Below are 10729 nucleotides of genomic sequence, written 5' to 3'. Positions count from 1 at the left end.
ACTGAGATCTTGCAGGGACACCTTCCACTAGATCGGGTTGCTCAAAGCCCCATCCAGCCTGGCCTCAAATGCTTCCAGGGATGGGGCATCCACAACTTCTCCAGGCAACCTGTTCCAGTGTCTCACCACCCTCACAGTGAAGAATTTCTTCCTAGTATCTAATCTAAATCTACCCTCTACTCCACTCGGGACAGACTATTCACTGGTACTGCTAAACAATAATTAAAGAGTCTTTATTTTGGATTAAACCAGTTTCTGGTTGGTATAACCAGAAGCTGAATCAAACAAACAAACAAACAAACCAGTTCAGAAACTAACTTTCCTTCTCAGTTGCTGATCCCTCACCCAAATCTTCCAGGTTTCATTCATTCATCTGAATTCCTTCTGTCCTTTGCCAGTTTTAACCCCAGCTCAGGTCCTCTGTCTGCTCAGCTGATGATCTGATTCACCTTAGCAATTTTTCATGTCTTGCCTCTCTTATCCAGCATCGGCCCCGAAAAGGTGATCCTCTGCCTTCATGACACGTTTCATCTGAGGAGCACAAAAGATCTTAAAATATTTTAACACTGAAGTAAGAAATAATATGACCCCCGGTTACAGACAGGAATACCAAAGGAGAAACTTACATATACTGCAGAATAAATTAACCCATATGACACTCCATGCTGCTGTAGTCCTAGATCATTTCTAGGACTTGAACTAGAAAGTTTAAGCATGCAGACAGACTTGGGTGGCTTAGCTAAGGTTATGTATAATGAGCACAGCAGTACTCTCACTGCATTGGAAATTCTGATTTCAAGACACCCTCTCCTATTTTCCAAACTACATTTAACCCCTGCCATAGATTATATTACAATTTGCAAAAGAGAAACTGATTGGGTAACATAACTCCCTTCCTAGTAAGAATAAAATGTATTTTTAGCACTTTTGTTGCCATGGTCTGTTTTGCTTATGATTACTATTCCTTGCAGTTACTGATGCATCATTTTTTACTCTCCATTTAGTTCGTGATTTCTGGTCTGAAGGATACTGTATGCTGCCAGATCATCTTTGAATTACGGTAAGACTCATGGATTTTTGTATTTTGAAAGAGAACCAGGGAACTGTGTTTTGTCACACATTTCCCTACTGTCTCCAGTTCAGTGGCAAGTAAAGCTAGATGTTCTAGAAGAAGATACTTCCTTTAAAGCTACCCAAAATAAAACAGAGGTTCACAGAATATTCTTCCTAGGAATTCTGCTCAGAAAAGTTTCAACCTTGCCTCTCATTTTGCAGCCACAATCAAGTGCAACCAATTTTGGAAGCCTGAAGCTAGTATTTGAAAGTGGGTGGGATCTCTAATTAGTTGACAAACTATCAAAATAAGTTTTTACAAAGACCAGTTCTTTCATGGGAATAGGATAAAGATTACATCCGTTAGGATCTCTGTTATATTTGTTTACCAAGATACATAAGGAATCTCTCTACAACTACCAAAGTTTGGTGGATCAATATTAAGTTTTTTGCAGGAAACTGCCATCTTCTTCTACTCATATTTAAGATCAAGGGACTCCAAGAAAATAGATTAATTCTGCCTACTCCTCTTGGCCAACAGTTTGGCTTTGCTGTTTAGGATAATACATCCTTCAGCCCCAGAAATTCCTAACACATATACGTATGCTGGTAGAATTACAGACATGCACCGTCTCCTATCAGCAGGTTAATTGACCAATTCGCGTCACAAGTAAATGCATTAGCTAAATGGAATTTTGAGAAAGATACAAGTTTTACTTGTGTATGTTTCTAAAGAACATGAACATTATATAAGGAAAAACTTCGGTGGATTTCTTTCTCCAGAAAATAGTACAGAAGTGAATCCTAAATGGGACAGCTTATCTTACATTTTTAATCTTTTTCATACAAATCTATCTCCATTATGCCTGGATAATTTCTTTAAACCAGAAATCAGAAAACCTTTGGTTTACCTTGAAGAAACGTGCATATATGCATGTGCATATTTTAAGAACACTGTACAGTAACAGACTGTGAAATCATAAACTAAAGGTAATTAGAAAATAAGTTTAGAAATGAAAAAAAGAAATACAAATCTTATGCTTGAAAAGCAAGTATAAAAATGATGGGAGAAGGTAGAAGAGAAATAAGATGGAGGGGATAACACACATGAAAAAAGGAGGGAAAAAAACCCTGAATATCTATACATACAATAAGTGAACTACTCTAGGAATCTTGATAATTGGCTCAGAATGGCAGCTGGTTTCCTTTGTGCTGTAAGAGCGTTGGTAGGATACTGCAGAGAAATAGAGAGTATACATGGCAAGGAAAAAGAATTAAGCGAAGTCAAAGACTGGAAACATAAAACAACAGGGAATATGAAGATATTATCTACCTAACTGGAATGTGTGAATTTGTAGAAGGATTTGCTCAAAAGTAGGCACATACAATCCAGCTGCAAAACTGTGATGTTCGCCACTGCCACAAAACTGGTGGGATCCATCTTTGCGAAGCCCTTTCCTTAACAGTCATCGAGTGCACTCAGGAATCCTATGGTAGGCCAGGCAGAAGAGAGACATACTGTTTGAGCACATAAACACCCCGTGTTAGATACGATCATTTAAATGTAGCCCAAGCAAGAGTTCAGAAAATCGACAAAGTTGTGGAATACTTTAACATTCCTGGGAAAAAAAAAAAGGTATATGCAAAGGCTATCTCTGCTAATTTGTGTAAAGGATGTTAACTCCCCAGCTGGCCTTGAAATAATAACGGAGGTAGGTGTGAGAGAGATCCATACCTTCTAGCAATGCTGCCCATAACCTTAAAACGAAATGGGAAAAAATCCAGATATTATCTCCCATTATTGAGATGAACTTTTCCATTCATCCTCTCCTGATAGGAAGAATGGTGGTATAAACTAGAAACCGTAATATGTGCTTTTAAAATCTCAGAATGTTTTAATGAGTTCCCTTCCTTTTTCCTCAGTCACTAGATCTCCCAATGCATTGGTATTGCTATCACAGAAAATTACCAAGAGCCTCACAGATCCAAATGGTTGACAGAAGCTGCCAAACCAGTATGTAAGGTAAAAGTCCATATGATTTACATGTAGTCAAGTATTATACCAATGAGCAATTCATAAATTCATTAAATACTCCTGCATTTCATATTTTGTAGGAAAAAAACCTTTAAAAATCACAGTGGCTTTTACATCCTTGCTTCCCAATGAAACAAAACTGACCTGAGAAATGCCTGTTCACTTGGTATTTACTTCCCACCACACCCGCTTTGAAACTTAGCAGCCAGTTTGGCAAAGGCAAAACGTTTCAAATGCAGTTAAGTTCCTTTACCTGTTGTAAATCTGGTCAATGGAGAAAAATTCATACTGTTTCCAAGTGGCTGGCCAGGCAGTCATAATTCTAGTCTACGTATCCTTTCTATGTGGATAGAACATCCCATGCCTTGCCCAGAGAAAATGTTATTGTAAGCATGAAGGAAAAGAGTAATTAAAGGAAGACACAAATCTGTATAGAAGTGAACTTCAGAGAAAGGGTGCATGATTTTTTTCCATAAATATTATTTTGTTAAAGCAAAGCATACCACACGTTGAAGGACCTTCATTCACTATTCTCTCCAGTATGAGATACTGTCAACCCCTGAAGGATACAAAAGTGGTAACTGGCATAATATAGCAAGTATGTTAATTATCATAGAATCATTAAGGTTGGAAAAGACCTTTGAGATCATTGAGTCCAACCATTAACCTAACACTGCCAAATCCACCACTAAACCGTGGCCCTGAGCACCACATCTACACGTCCTTTAAATACCTCCAGGGATGGGGACTCAACCACTTCCCTGGGCAGCCTGTGCCAGTGCCTGACAACCCTTTCAGTGAAGAAGTTTTTCGTAATATCCAACCTAAACCTCCCCTGGCGCAGCTTGAGGCCGTTTCCTCTTGTCCTGTCACTTGTTACTTGGGAGAAGAGACCGACCCCCACCTCGCTACCTTCCTTTTTTCCCCTCCCATCTTGTTTACTTTTTGTGCTTAGCTTACATTTCTCAAATGTGTTTTTTCTGGTTGGTTTTGGTTTTTTTAAACAGCGTTGGGCTAAAGTTAGCAGAGGGGGAAAAAAAAACCCCTTGTCTCCCACACACCGCGAGAATGTGATGTCCTGTTTGGAAGCCTCCTCGGCTTCTGCGGGCTCCTCCACGGCCCCTCCCGCACAACCTCCCCACGCTGTCACCCGTGGGCGCGGAACCCGCCGGGGCAGCGGCGGAACCCGCAGGCCACACCTCGAGTTTCCACACGGGCTCCGCCCTGAGGTGAGGCCAGGGAGGGGGCGGCCCGACGCCGGGGAGGCTCCTGCGGCAGGGCCCGCCTACGGGAACGCTGTCGGCCGTTTCCCCCGCGGGGCTGCCCTGCTGTCCCTCACGATAACTGTGAGTCCGGAGGCGACGGCAAACCTTGGCCAAGCCGCGTTCCCGCCGCGCTCCGGGCGCTGAGGAGGCCGCGCCGGCCGCCAGTACCGGAGAGCCGTGACAGCGAGCGAGCGAGCGCGCCCCGCCCCACGTCACGCACCGGTGGCTGAGTGGCAGCCCGGGCGAGCAATGGGCTGCCCCGGGCCGACGCCTCTTGCTGCGCGGCGGGGGGGCGGGACTTCCGCCGTGGCTGCTGAGGGGACGGTACGCGCCATGGAGTCGGCCTAGGCGCGGCCCTCGGCTCCCCGCGCCGGGCCCTGTGCCGGGCCCGCAGGTGAGGGCCGCCGGGGCGGGGGACGCGGTCGCTGGGTCCCCTCAGGCCTTTTCCCTGCTGCCGGGCGCCCTGGCTTCGTGGCGGGTTAAGGAGTTACTGGGCCCGTCGCTCCATTGCGCAGCGCTTATTTGCCTCCGCCCTCTGAGTGGCGAGGCGGGGCCGCCCGTCCGTGCGGCTCAGGCGGAACCACCCCGCCGCCGTGTGCCCCTTCCCGCAGGCCGCCGCTGCAGTCGGCGGGGGGGAGGGAAGGAAAGAAGGGGAAAGAGAAAGGACGGACGGACGGACGGACGCTGAAGCGCTCTCCGAGCATCGCTGTTAGCCTGATGAAAGCTCTGGCGTTTCACAACTCTGCCTGCTGTGTGGTTCCTCTAAGGCTCTCTGTGCGCTGAGGTACCGGTTATACTTGGCAGATAATGAGTAGCATGGAGTCTGGCTGGCTGGCAACCAGATTGTTAGTGAAAAGATGAAAATAAATTGAGAGGAATAGTTGCAGCGTTTTATCAGGTCTGAACACTCAGCTTTCTTTGTGAGCATTAGTTTTCAGTTCTGTGGATAGATCTTAGATTCAGGTCAGTCATGACACGATGACATCAAAATGCAAAAAAATAGAGACATCAGGGCTTTTGGGGGTATGTGTGAAAATTATTGATACTACCTGTGTAACTTCTCTTCAGCTTCTGCTTGTGGAATTTTGGAAGGTGCACCCCAATCTACCAAAATATTTAGAATGTTGTTACTGAGTTTGTGTCAGGACAGAGTTTCTGTATGTTCGTATGATTTTTGTGATTCAAATAGGCATTGTAATCCTATTTAGCACTAAAATAGAATTTAAGTTTGTTGGATACAGATGTGTAAGTTAGTTTTTTTTCACCAATGAGAGGGGAAAGAGATGTTTTATTGAGAGAGCTGAAGCATGAGTGTAACCATGTGGACAAGGAATTGCTTTGCGTTGTCTTCTGCTGTGAAATACGTTTTGAGTTGATTGAGACACAAACTTCTGAAAACTTGATATTTATATGTACTTTGTGGAGCTTGGTTAGTGGATAATTGCCAAAAGCTCTGAAAATTCTTATCTGTGTCCCAGGCCATGTAATTTCTTCATGGTATTTGTCTTAAATGTGCTCCAAAGGCTTGTTCAGATTGGCAAGTATGAAACTGGTGGTTTTGACAGGATGTAGGGACTGTATCCAGTAGATGTTTTCCACTCAGGTTGCCTGTTCTGGTCTGGGAGTCAGTGTATTGGTGTTAAAAACACCATGTATTTCATAACCCCTTATTATTAATACAAACAATACCGTTAACGTATTAAGAGGTAGGCAAGGCGTTCTTAGTGTCCGGTACAGCAGGTAGCTGTATCTGTCATGTATTGTCACTTCTTGTATCGAGCTTATTTAGCCATCCTTATCTTCAAGTGAGAAGGGGCATTTTGCTCTCCTCTTCCTTTGAAAGTGCAATCAGGAATGTATTTTCTATTGTACATGCAACAGTACTACTGCTGCCTTACCTTCGTGGGCAATACCTTGTCTGAGGTATTCCAAGTTAGTGTATTTATTTTGTGGTTGTCTTGCTGCTCGTAGATATGCTGTGAAACAGCACACCCCACGTTTTCCCCTCTTCAGTTCTGACCTGGTGATCCTGTTCAGTCCTGTGAGAAGGGATGTAGCTCCTCAGGCTTAGTTTGTTTTGTGAGTTCCAGGATGCACAGTGGGAAGAAAAAAAAAACAAGGGCTCTCAAAACACCTGGAGTTACTTAAGGAGAACTTTGTCTATAGACACTGGAAAGTCAGGTGTAAATTGCTGAAGATTAATGCAGAGTCAAGTTTAACTTCTTTTGTGTGGTTTACAGTATAGTCTTTAATTACATACACCTATATTTCTGTGTGCTATAAGCTGCCTCGTTCAATTAAGAGTGTCATCTACAAATAAGCCATGGAATTTCAAGAACTGTAAGGCTTTTTTGCTTGCATTTGAGGCTGTAGTTTTTGGGCCCAGAAGAATCTGTATGTATGTAGCTGTTTGACAGAAGACTGCACTGTACATGCATGTTGTTTGCAAGGACAACTTTAATTCTGGTATTTTCTAACCTTGCTCAATACTATTTTAATGCTTTCTCTGTCTTGTAAGGTATATGCTGAATTTACTGCATTGGTTAAAATACTGTGATAGCTTCAAGTATATTGTTGCTTCTGTAATAGTAAAAATGTTTGGGTTTGTTTTTGGTTTTTTTTTTTTTTTTTGGAACAATTGTTCTTTGTCCTTCCAGTTTCACTGTCATCCTCTTTGTTAGGTAAGGCTGATGAGAGGAACTGGTAAATCTTCATTTAGAAATAAAAATTCATGAATTTCATAATTCATTACAGGTTCCTGTGACTGTAACTTCTGTTCCGCTAACCAGTTGAAAGTTTCACAAAGCATCATATGTCTGAATGACCAAGTCAGAATCATGAGAACTGTTTTTGAAAATACCAGCTGTTTCCTCCCATTAGTAATAAGGAATTTTAATTATTTGCATGTTAGTGTCAGCTTAAATCAAATCTAGCTCTCCAGTTTTGCATTAATTAATGTTGAGGACCTCAGATCATGGGACAGTGCTTTCTGCTTAAAAATCCCACAAAGGGTAGGACAGGAAGACAGGAATTCTTAAGTGTTTCTTGATTCTGAAAGATAATGTAGTAGTCTTGGCTGTGATTTCTTGGTTAAGTCAACAAAGTTACAATTTTCAGAATGAAATATCTACAGTCAAATGAAAACAAATCCACATGGAACCATTTAAATAAGAAGCCTCAATTTGGAGGTTTTCAACAATCATACAAACAATTTGGATGACCTAATTGAGTTTAATTTTTTTGTGAAGTACTTTTAATTCCTTCAATAAAAAAAGTTAGACGAGATCCAGATGTTCTGGTAACGATATTATTAAGCATGTACAGTCTACTTTGAAAACTTGTCCCTGAATTATTTTAACTAATACAGCAATATTGGGTCCAGTGTATTTGCTGTTGTTTTGTGTTACCAGTGTTTTAATTTTACATCACTTCAAGTAATTTCTTACTGTGAGACTAGAAGACTCCCTAGAGAGACTTAGTCATACATATGTGGACCAAGCAATTCTTCTAAATTCAGCAATGAAAGTGGTTAGATTTCATGCTGAATGTAGCACTTAATTGTTGCTTGTTTTGTACTCTGAAGTAGGAGGTGTACTGGATGACATGTTTTTTGTTGAATGTGTTGGAATTTTGAATGTTGCATTTTTTAGCTTGATCGCGTTTAGGTGTGAGTTTTTATAAGGGGAATAAGATATTTTGTACTTCTGTGTTCTTAAGAGGTTGCCTGCACATAATCATGTTATAGCTAAGCCTAAGAGGAGTCTGAAGTTCCTCTGTGGACAGCTAATCATTGTCTGTCTTAAGACTGGATTATGACTGTAGCAACAGTACAAAAAGAAATTGTCAGATGTAACTTGTCAGCGGAGAACAGAGGTCCTGATCTTCGGCATTTGCTTGTGTTTTTGCAGTGAAAGGCCTTTAGAAGTGAGAGCTCAGGGGGAGGTTCCTTCTGGCTGCTTCTCATTAACAGTGACTACCCCCCCGTTCTGATGGGCTATTCCTGATGCCAGAGATTTTCTGGGAATTAGTGATGATCAGGCTGTACACTCCTCTCTTACTGTATGCCAAGTTAGTAAGGGGAAGGCTGAGTTAGAGTAATTCTCTGTTACTATTCCTTGCTCTAAATAGATTTTTTTTGTTATTGTTGTTAAGACAGTCCTCTTCAAATAGAAACAAAAAGGTATTTGTTTAAGCACTAAAATGTATTACCTCACTCAATTAGTAGTTTTGTTTGGAATAACCTTTCTGTGTGAGAGAGTTCTCTGTCATTCTTTTTTTAAGACTGTGTCCAGCAGATGAAGAGTCTGTTGTCCAGGTGGATTATCATGCAGAATCCCACCGAGTCTTTCTCCTCTAAGCTTGTGTGCCTGCAGCTGTCCCACCAAACTTGGGTAGTACAGTCAGATTGTAAGAGCGTGACACACAGAAACGAACGATAGTTGTTGTTTCTCAAGTTCTGTAGATGGAAGTGCTGCTATTAAATTATCTAGGTTATTACATAGTTAAAATGTGTTCTTTTAAAATGCAAATTTAGAAAACATCTCCCATGTCAGTATGCTTACAAAGGCTTATAATATGCTCATATAGATTAAGTGTATTTCAGTGACTCATACAGAGTATTGATGCAGAACATGTTACACTAGCACTTTGTTGAAATTGTACATTGATGTTGAGTTCTGTTTCAGTAAAATAAAGTTGATTGATAGAATATGACATCTGGGGAAAAAAAAAACATGAAAGGGTAAAGTCAGTAAAGAGGTAGAGAAAACAAAAGCTGGTTTAATTGGGATGGGGGCAGGGAGAGGGGCATGGCAGGAACCCATCCTGTGTTTTGGGAACATCATACAGGACAGAAGCCTCTACATGTAGCTCTTGAGAGAGGGGGAGAAGATAGATGGGCATCTGGCCAGGGTTCTTATCCAGCTTCACGTCTTTTCTCTCTGGAAGTCTTTATCCCTTTGTCAGCTAACTGTTCTTCATATTGCATTTCTCAACAGCACAAATTAAGGCTAAATATAAACCCCCCACATTACCGCAAGCTGTGGGAAATATATATACAGGAATTTAAACCCCTTTAAAAACATTAGGAAACTTCGAAGCGTGGGGTGGGGGGAAGTATTAAAAGGTGCAGTGGAAATTCAAGGACTCAGAAATGAGGAAATGCTACTTTTATGGCTCCTTGTGCAACTTCAGTTTTTTCATTTGCCCTTTTGTGTAGAAATGGCTATATAGTTTAATAATCATAGTCTCATATTTTTTCCCCTACAGAGCCTTGCTTCATTCAGTACGTGAGTGGCGTGCACTAAAAGACATAAGTCAGTTACGTGGAGGGCTGAAACTTCTTCCTCTCCCTTGCCCAACCCAAGTTTTTGGATGCTTGATTTTGCAATTTAGCTAGTAAAATTTGTGCCTTCATATGAGTGTGTGTTATGTAATTGCCTCGTTCGTAGTAGAAGCTGAAAGACCCGCATTGGATTAAATGCCCATGGGCACATGGTGTTGAGCATTTAAGACTGAAGCTTTGCAGAGTCACCATTTCTTACTACATTGAACATGATATTTAGTAAATGTTGCAGATTTGTGCTATGTTGTCTGCATGTTTGTGGATCGTGAGGGCCCCGTAATAAGTGTGGAGGAAGCTGGTCTTTCACAGACATTCAATAAATTCTGTGATCCTAAGAAACAGCCTTTATCAGTCATGGAAATGACATTTCAACCTGAATCACGTTTGTTGTCTAGATTGGGACTCTTCGTTGGTGCCAGAAAAATAATTGCTTGAAAGAGCCAAAGGGAAAGTAATCTGTAACCCATTTCAAAGAATACTAAGTTTCTAAGCTGAGCAGTACTGTGATTTATTATCTTAAGTGTTAGCTTTCACCTTTGCTGGAAAGAATTGGAATGTTCAAAATTTAAAAATTATATTTTTAACATTTGTGTTGTATTTGATGGGCCAAATTTTGTGGTTTCAAGATACGTATGATTGTAAAATTAGCCAATTTTTGATATGAGAGATTCGGAATGAAATCTGTTACTGTTGCAGTTAATGCATGTGTTCAATTTGAGAGGGAGTTCAGAGTTCTGTTCATACAAATGTTTTTTGTTTGGGCTTTTTTGTTATTTTTTGTTGTTGTTGGGGGTTTGCTGTTTGTTTGTTTGGCTTTTTTTGAGAGTAACATGATGCTCTCGATGACTTCAGTAAGGGTGCAGGTATAGTTGCTCATACAAGCAAGGCATTCAGGCTCTTAATTTGTGTTTTTAATACATTTTTAAAAAATCTTTTTGTGTGGCAAAGGAAAAATATAAAAAGGTTTGTTTTGCTTCCTCCTAACACCTCTCCTCACTTTTTTTGTTTTGATTAATGGTATATCAGCAGTTT

At 41.2% G+C, this 10729-nt stretch overlaps 1 protein-coding gene and 1 long non-coding RNA gene across 4 annotated transcripts in view; one reads left to right on the top strand and one right to left on the bottom strand.

Moving 5' to 3' along the window:
- Window positions 1-217: 217 nt before the first annotated feature.
- LOC148050804 (uncharacterized) lies at window positions 218-4556 on the bottom strand. Of its 2 annotated transcripts, XR_015700792.1 has the most exons (4): window positions 4459-4549; window positions 3592-3647; window positions 2387-2541; window positions 218-531 (listed from the first exon to the last, which is right to left on the bottom strand). It is a non-coding gene; the product is annotated as an uncharacterized LOC148050804 (long non-coding RNA). The 2 variants fall into 2 exon arrangements; XR_015700791.1 differs by lacking the exon at window positions 3592-3647 and having other exon boundaries at window positions 4459-4556.
- Window positions 4557-4604: 48 nt separating this feature from the next.
- The window catches only part of RNF13 (ring finger protein 13), a 46076-nt gene continuing 39951 nt past the window's right edge, over window positions 4605-10729 (top strand). Inside the window, exon 1 of one of the 2 annotated variants that reach the window (XM_087740779.1) lies at window positions 4605-4747. The gene's annotated coding sequence lies outside the window, so the exon portion shown is untranslated. Of the gene's footprint in view, window positions 5138-10729 lie in introns of both variants that reach the window. The other variant, XM_087740780.1, reaches the window with a different exon arrangement.

Source organism: Nipponia nippon, unplaced genomic scaffold (assembly GCF_047370975.1).
Source record: "Nipponia nippon isolate SJK-2023a ecotype South Korea unplaced genomic scaffold, ASM4737097v1 scaffold_7, whole genome shotgun sequence".
NCBI classification, from domain to species: Eukaryota; Metazoa; Chordata; class Aves; order Pelecaniformes; family Threskiornithidae; genus Nipponia; species Nipponia nippon.
This window is presented reverse-complemented; position numbering and strand designations above follow the sequence as displayed.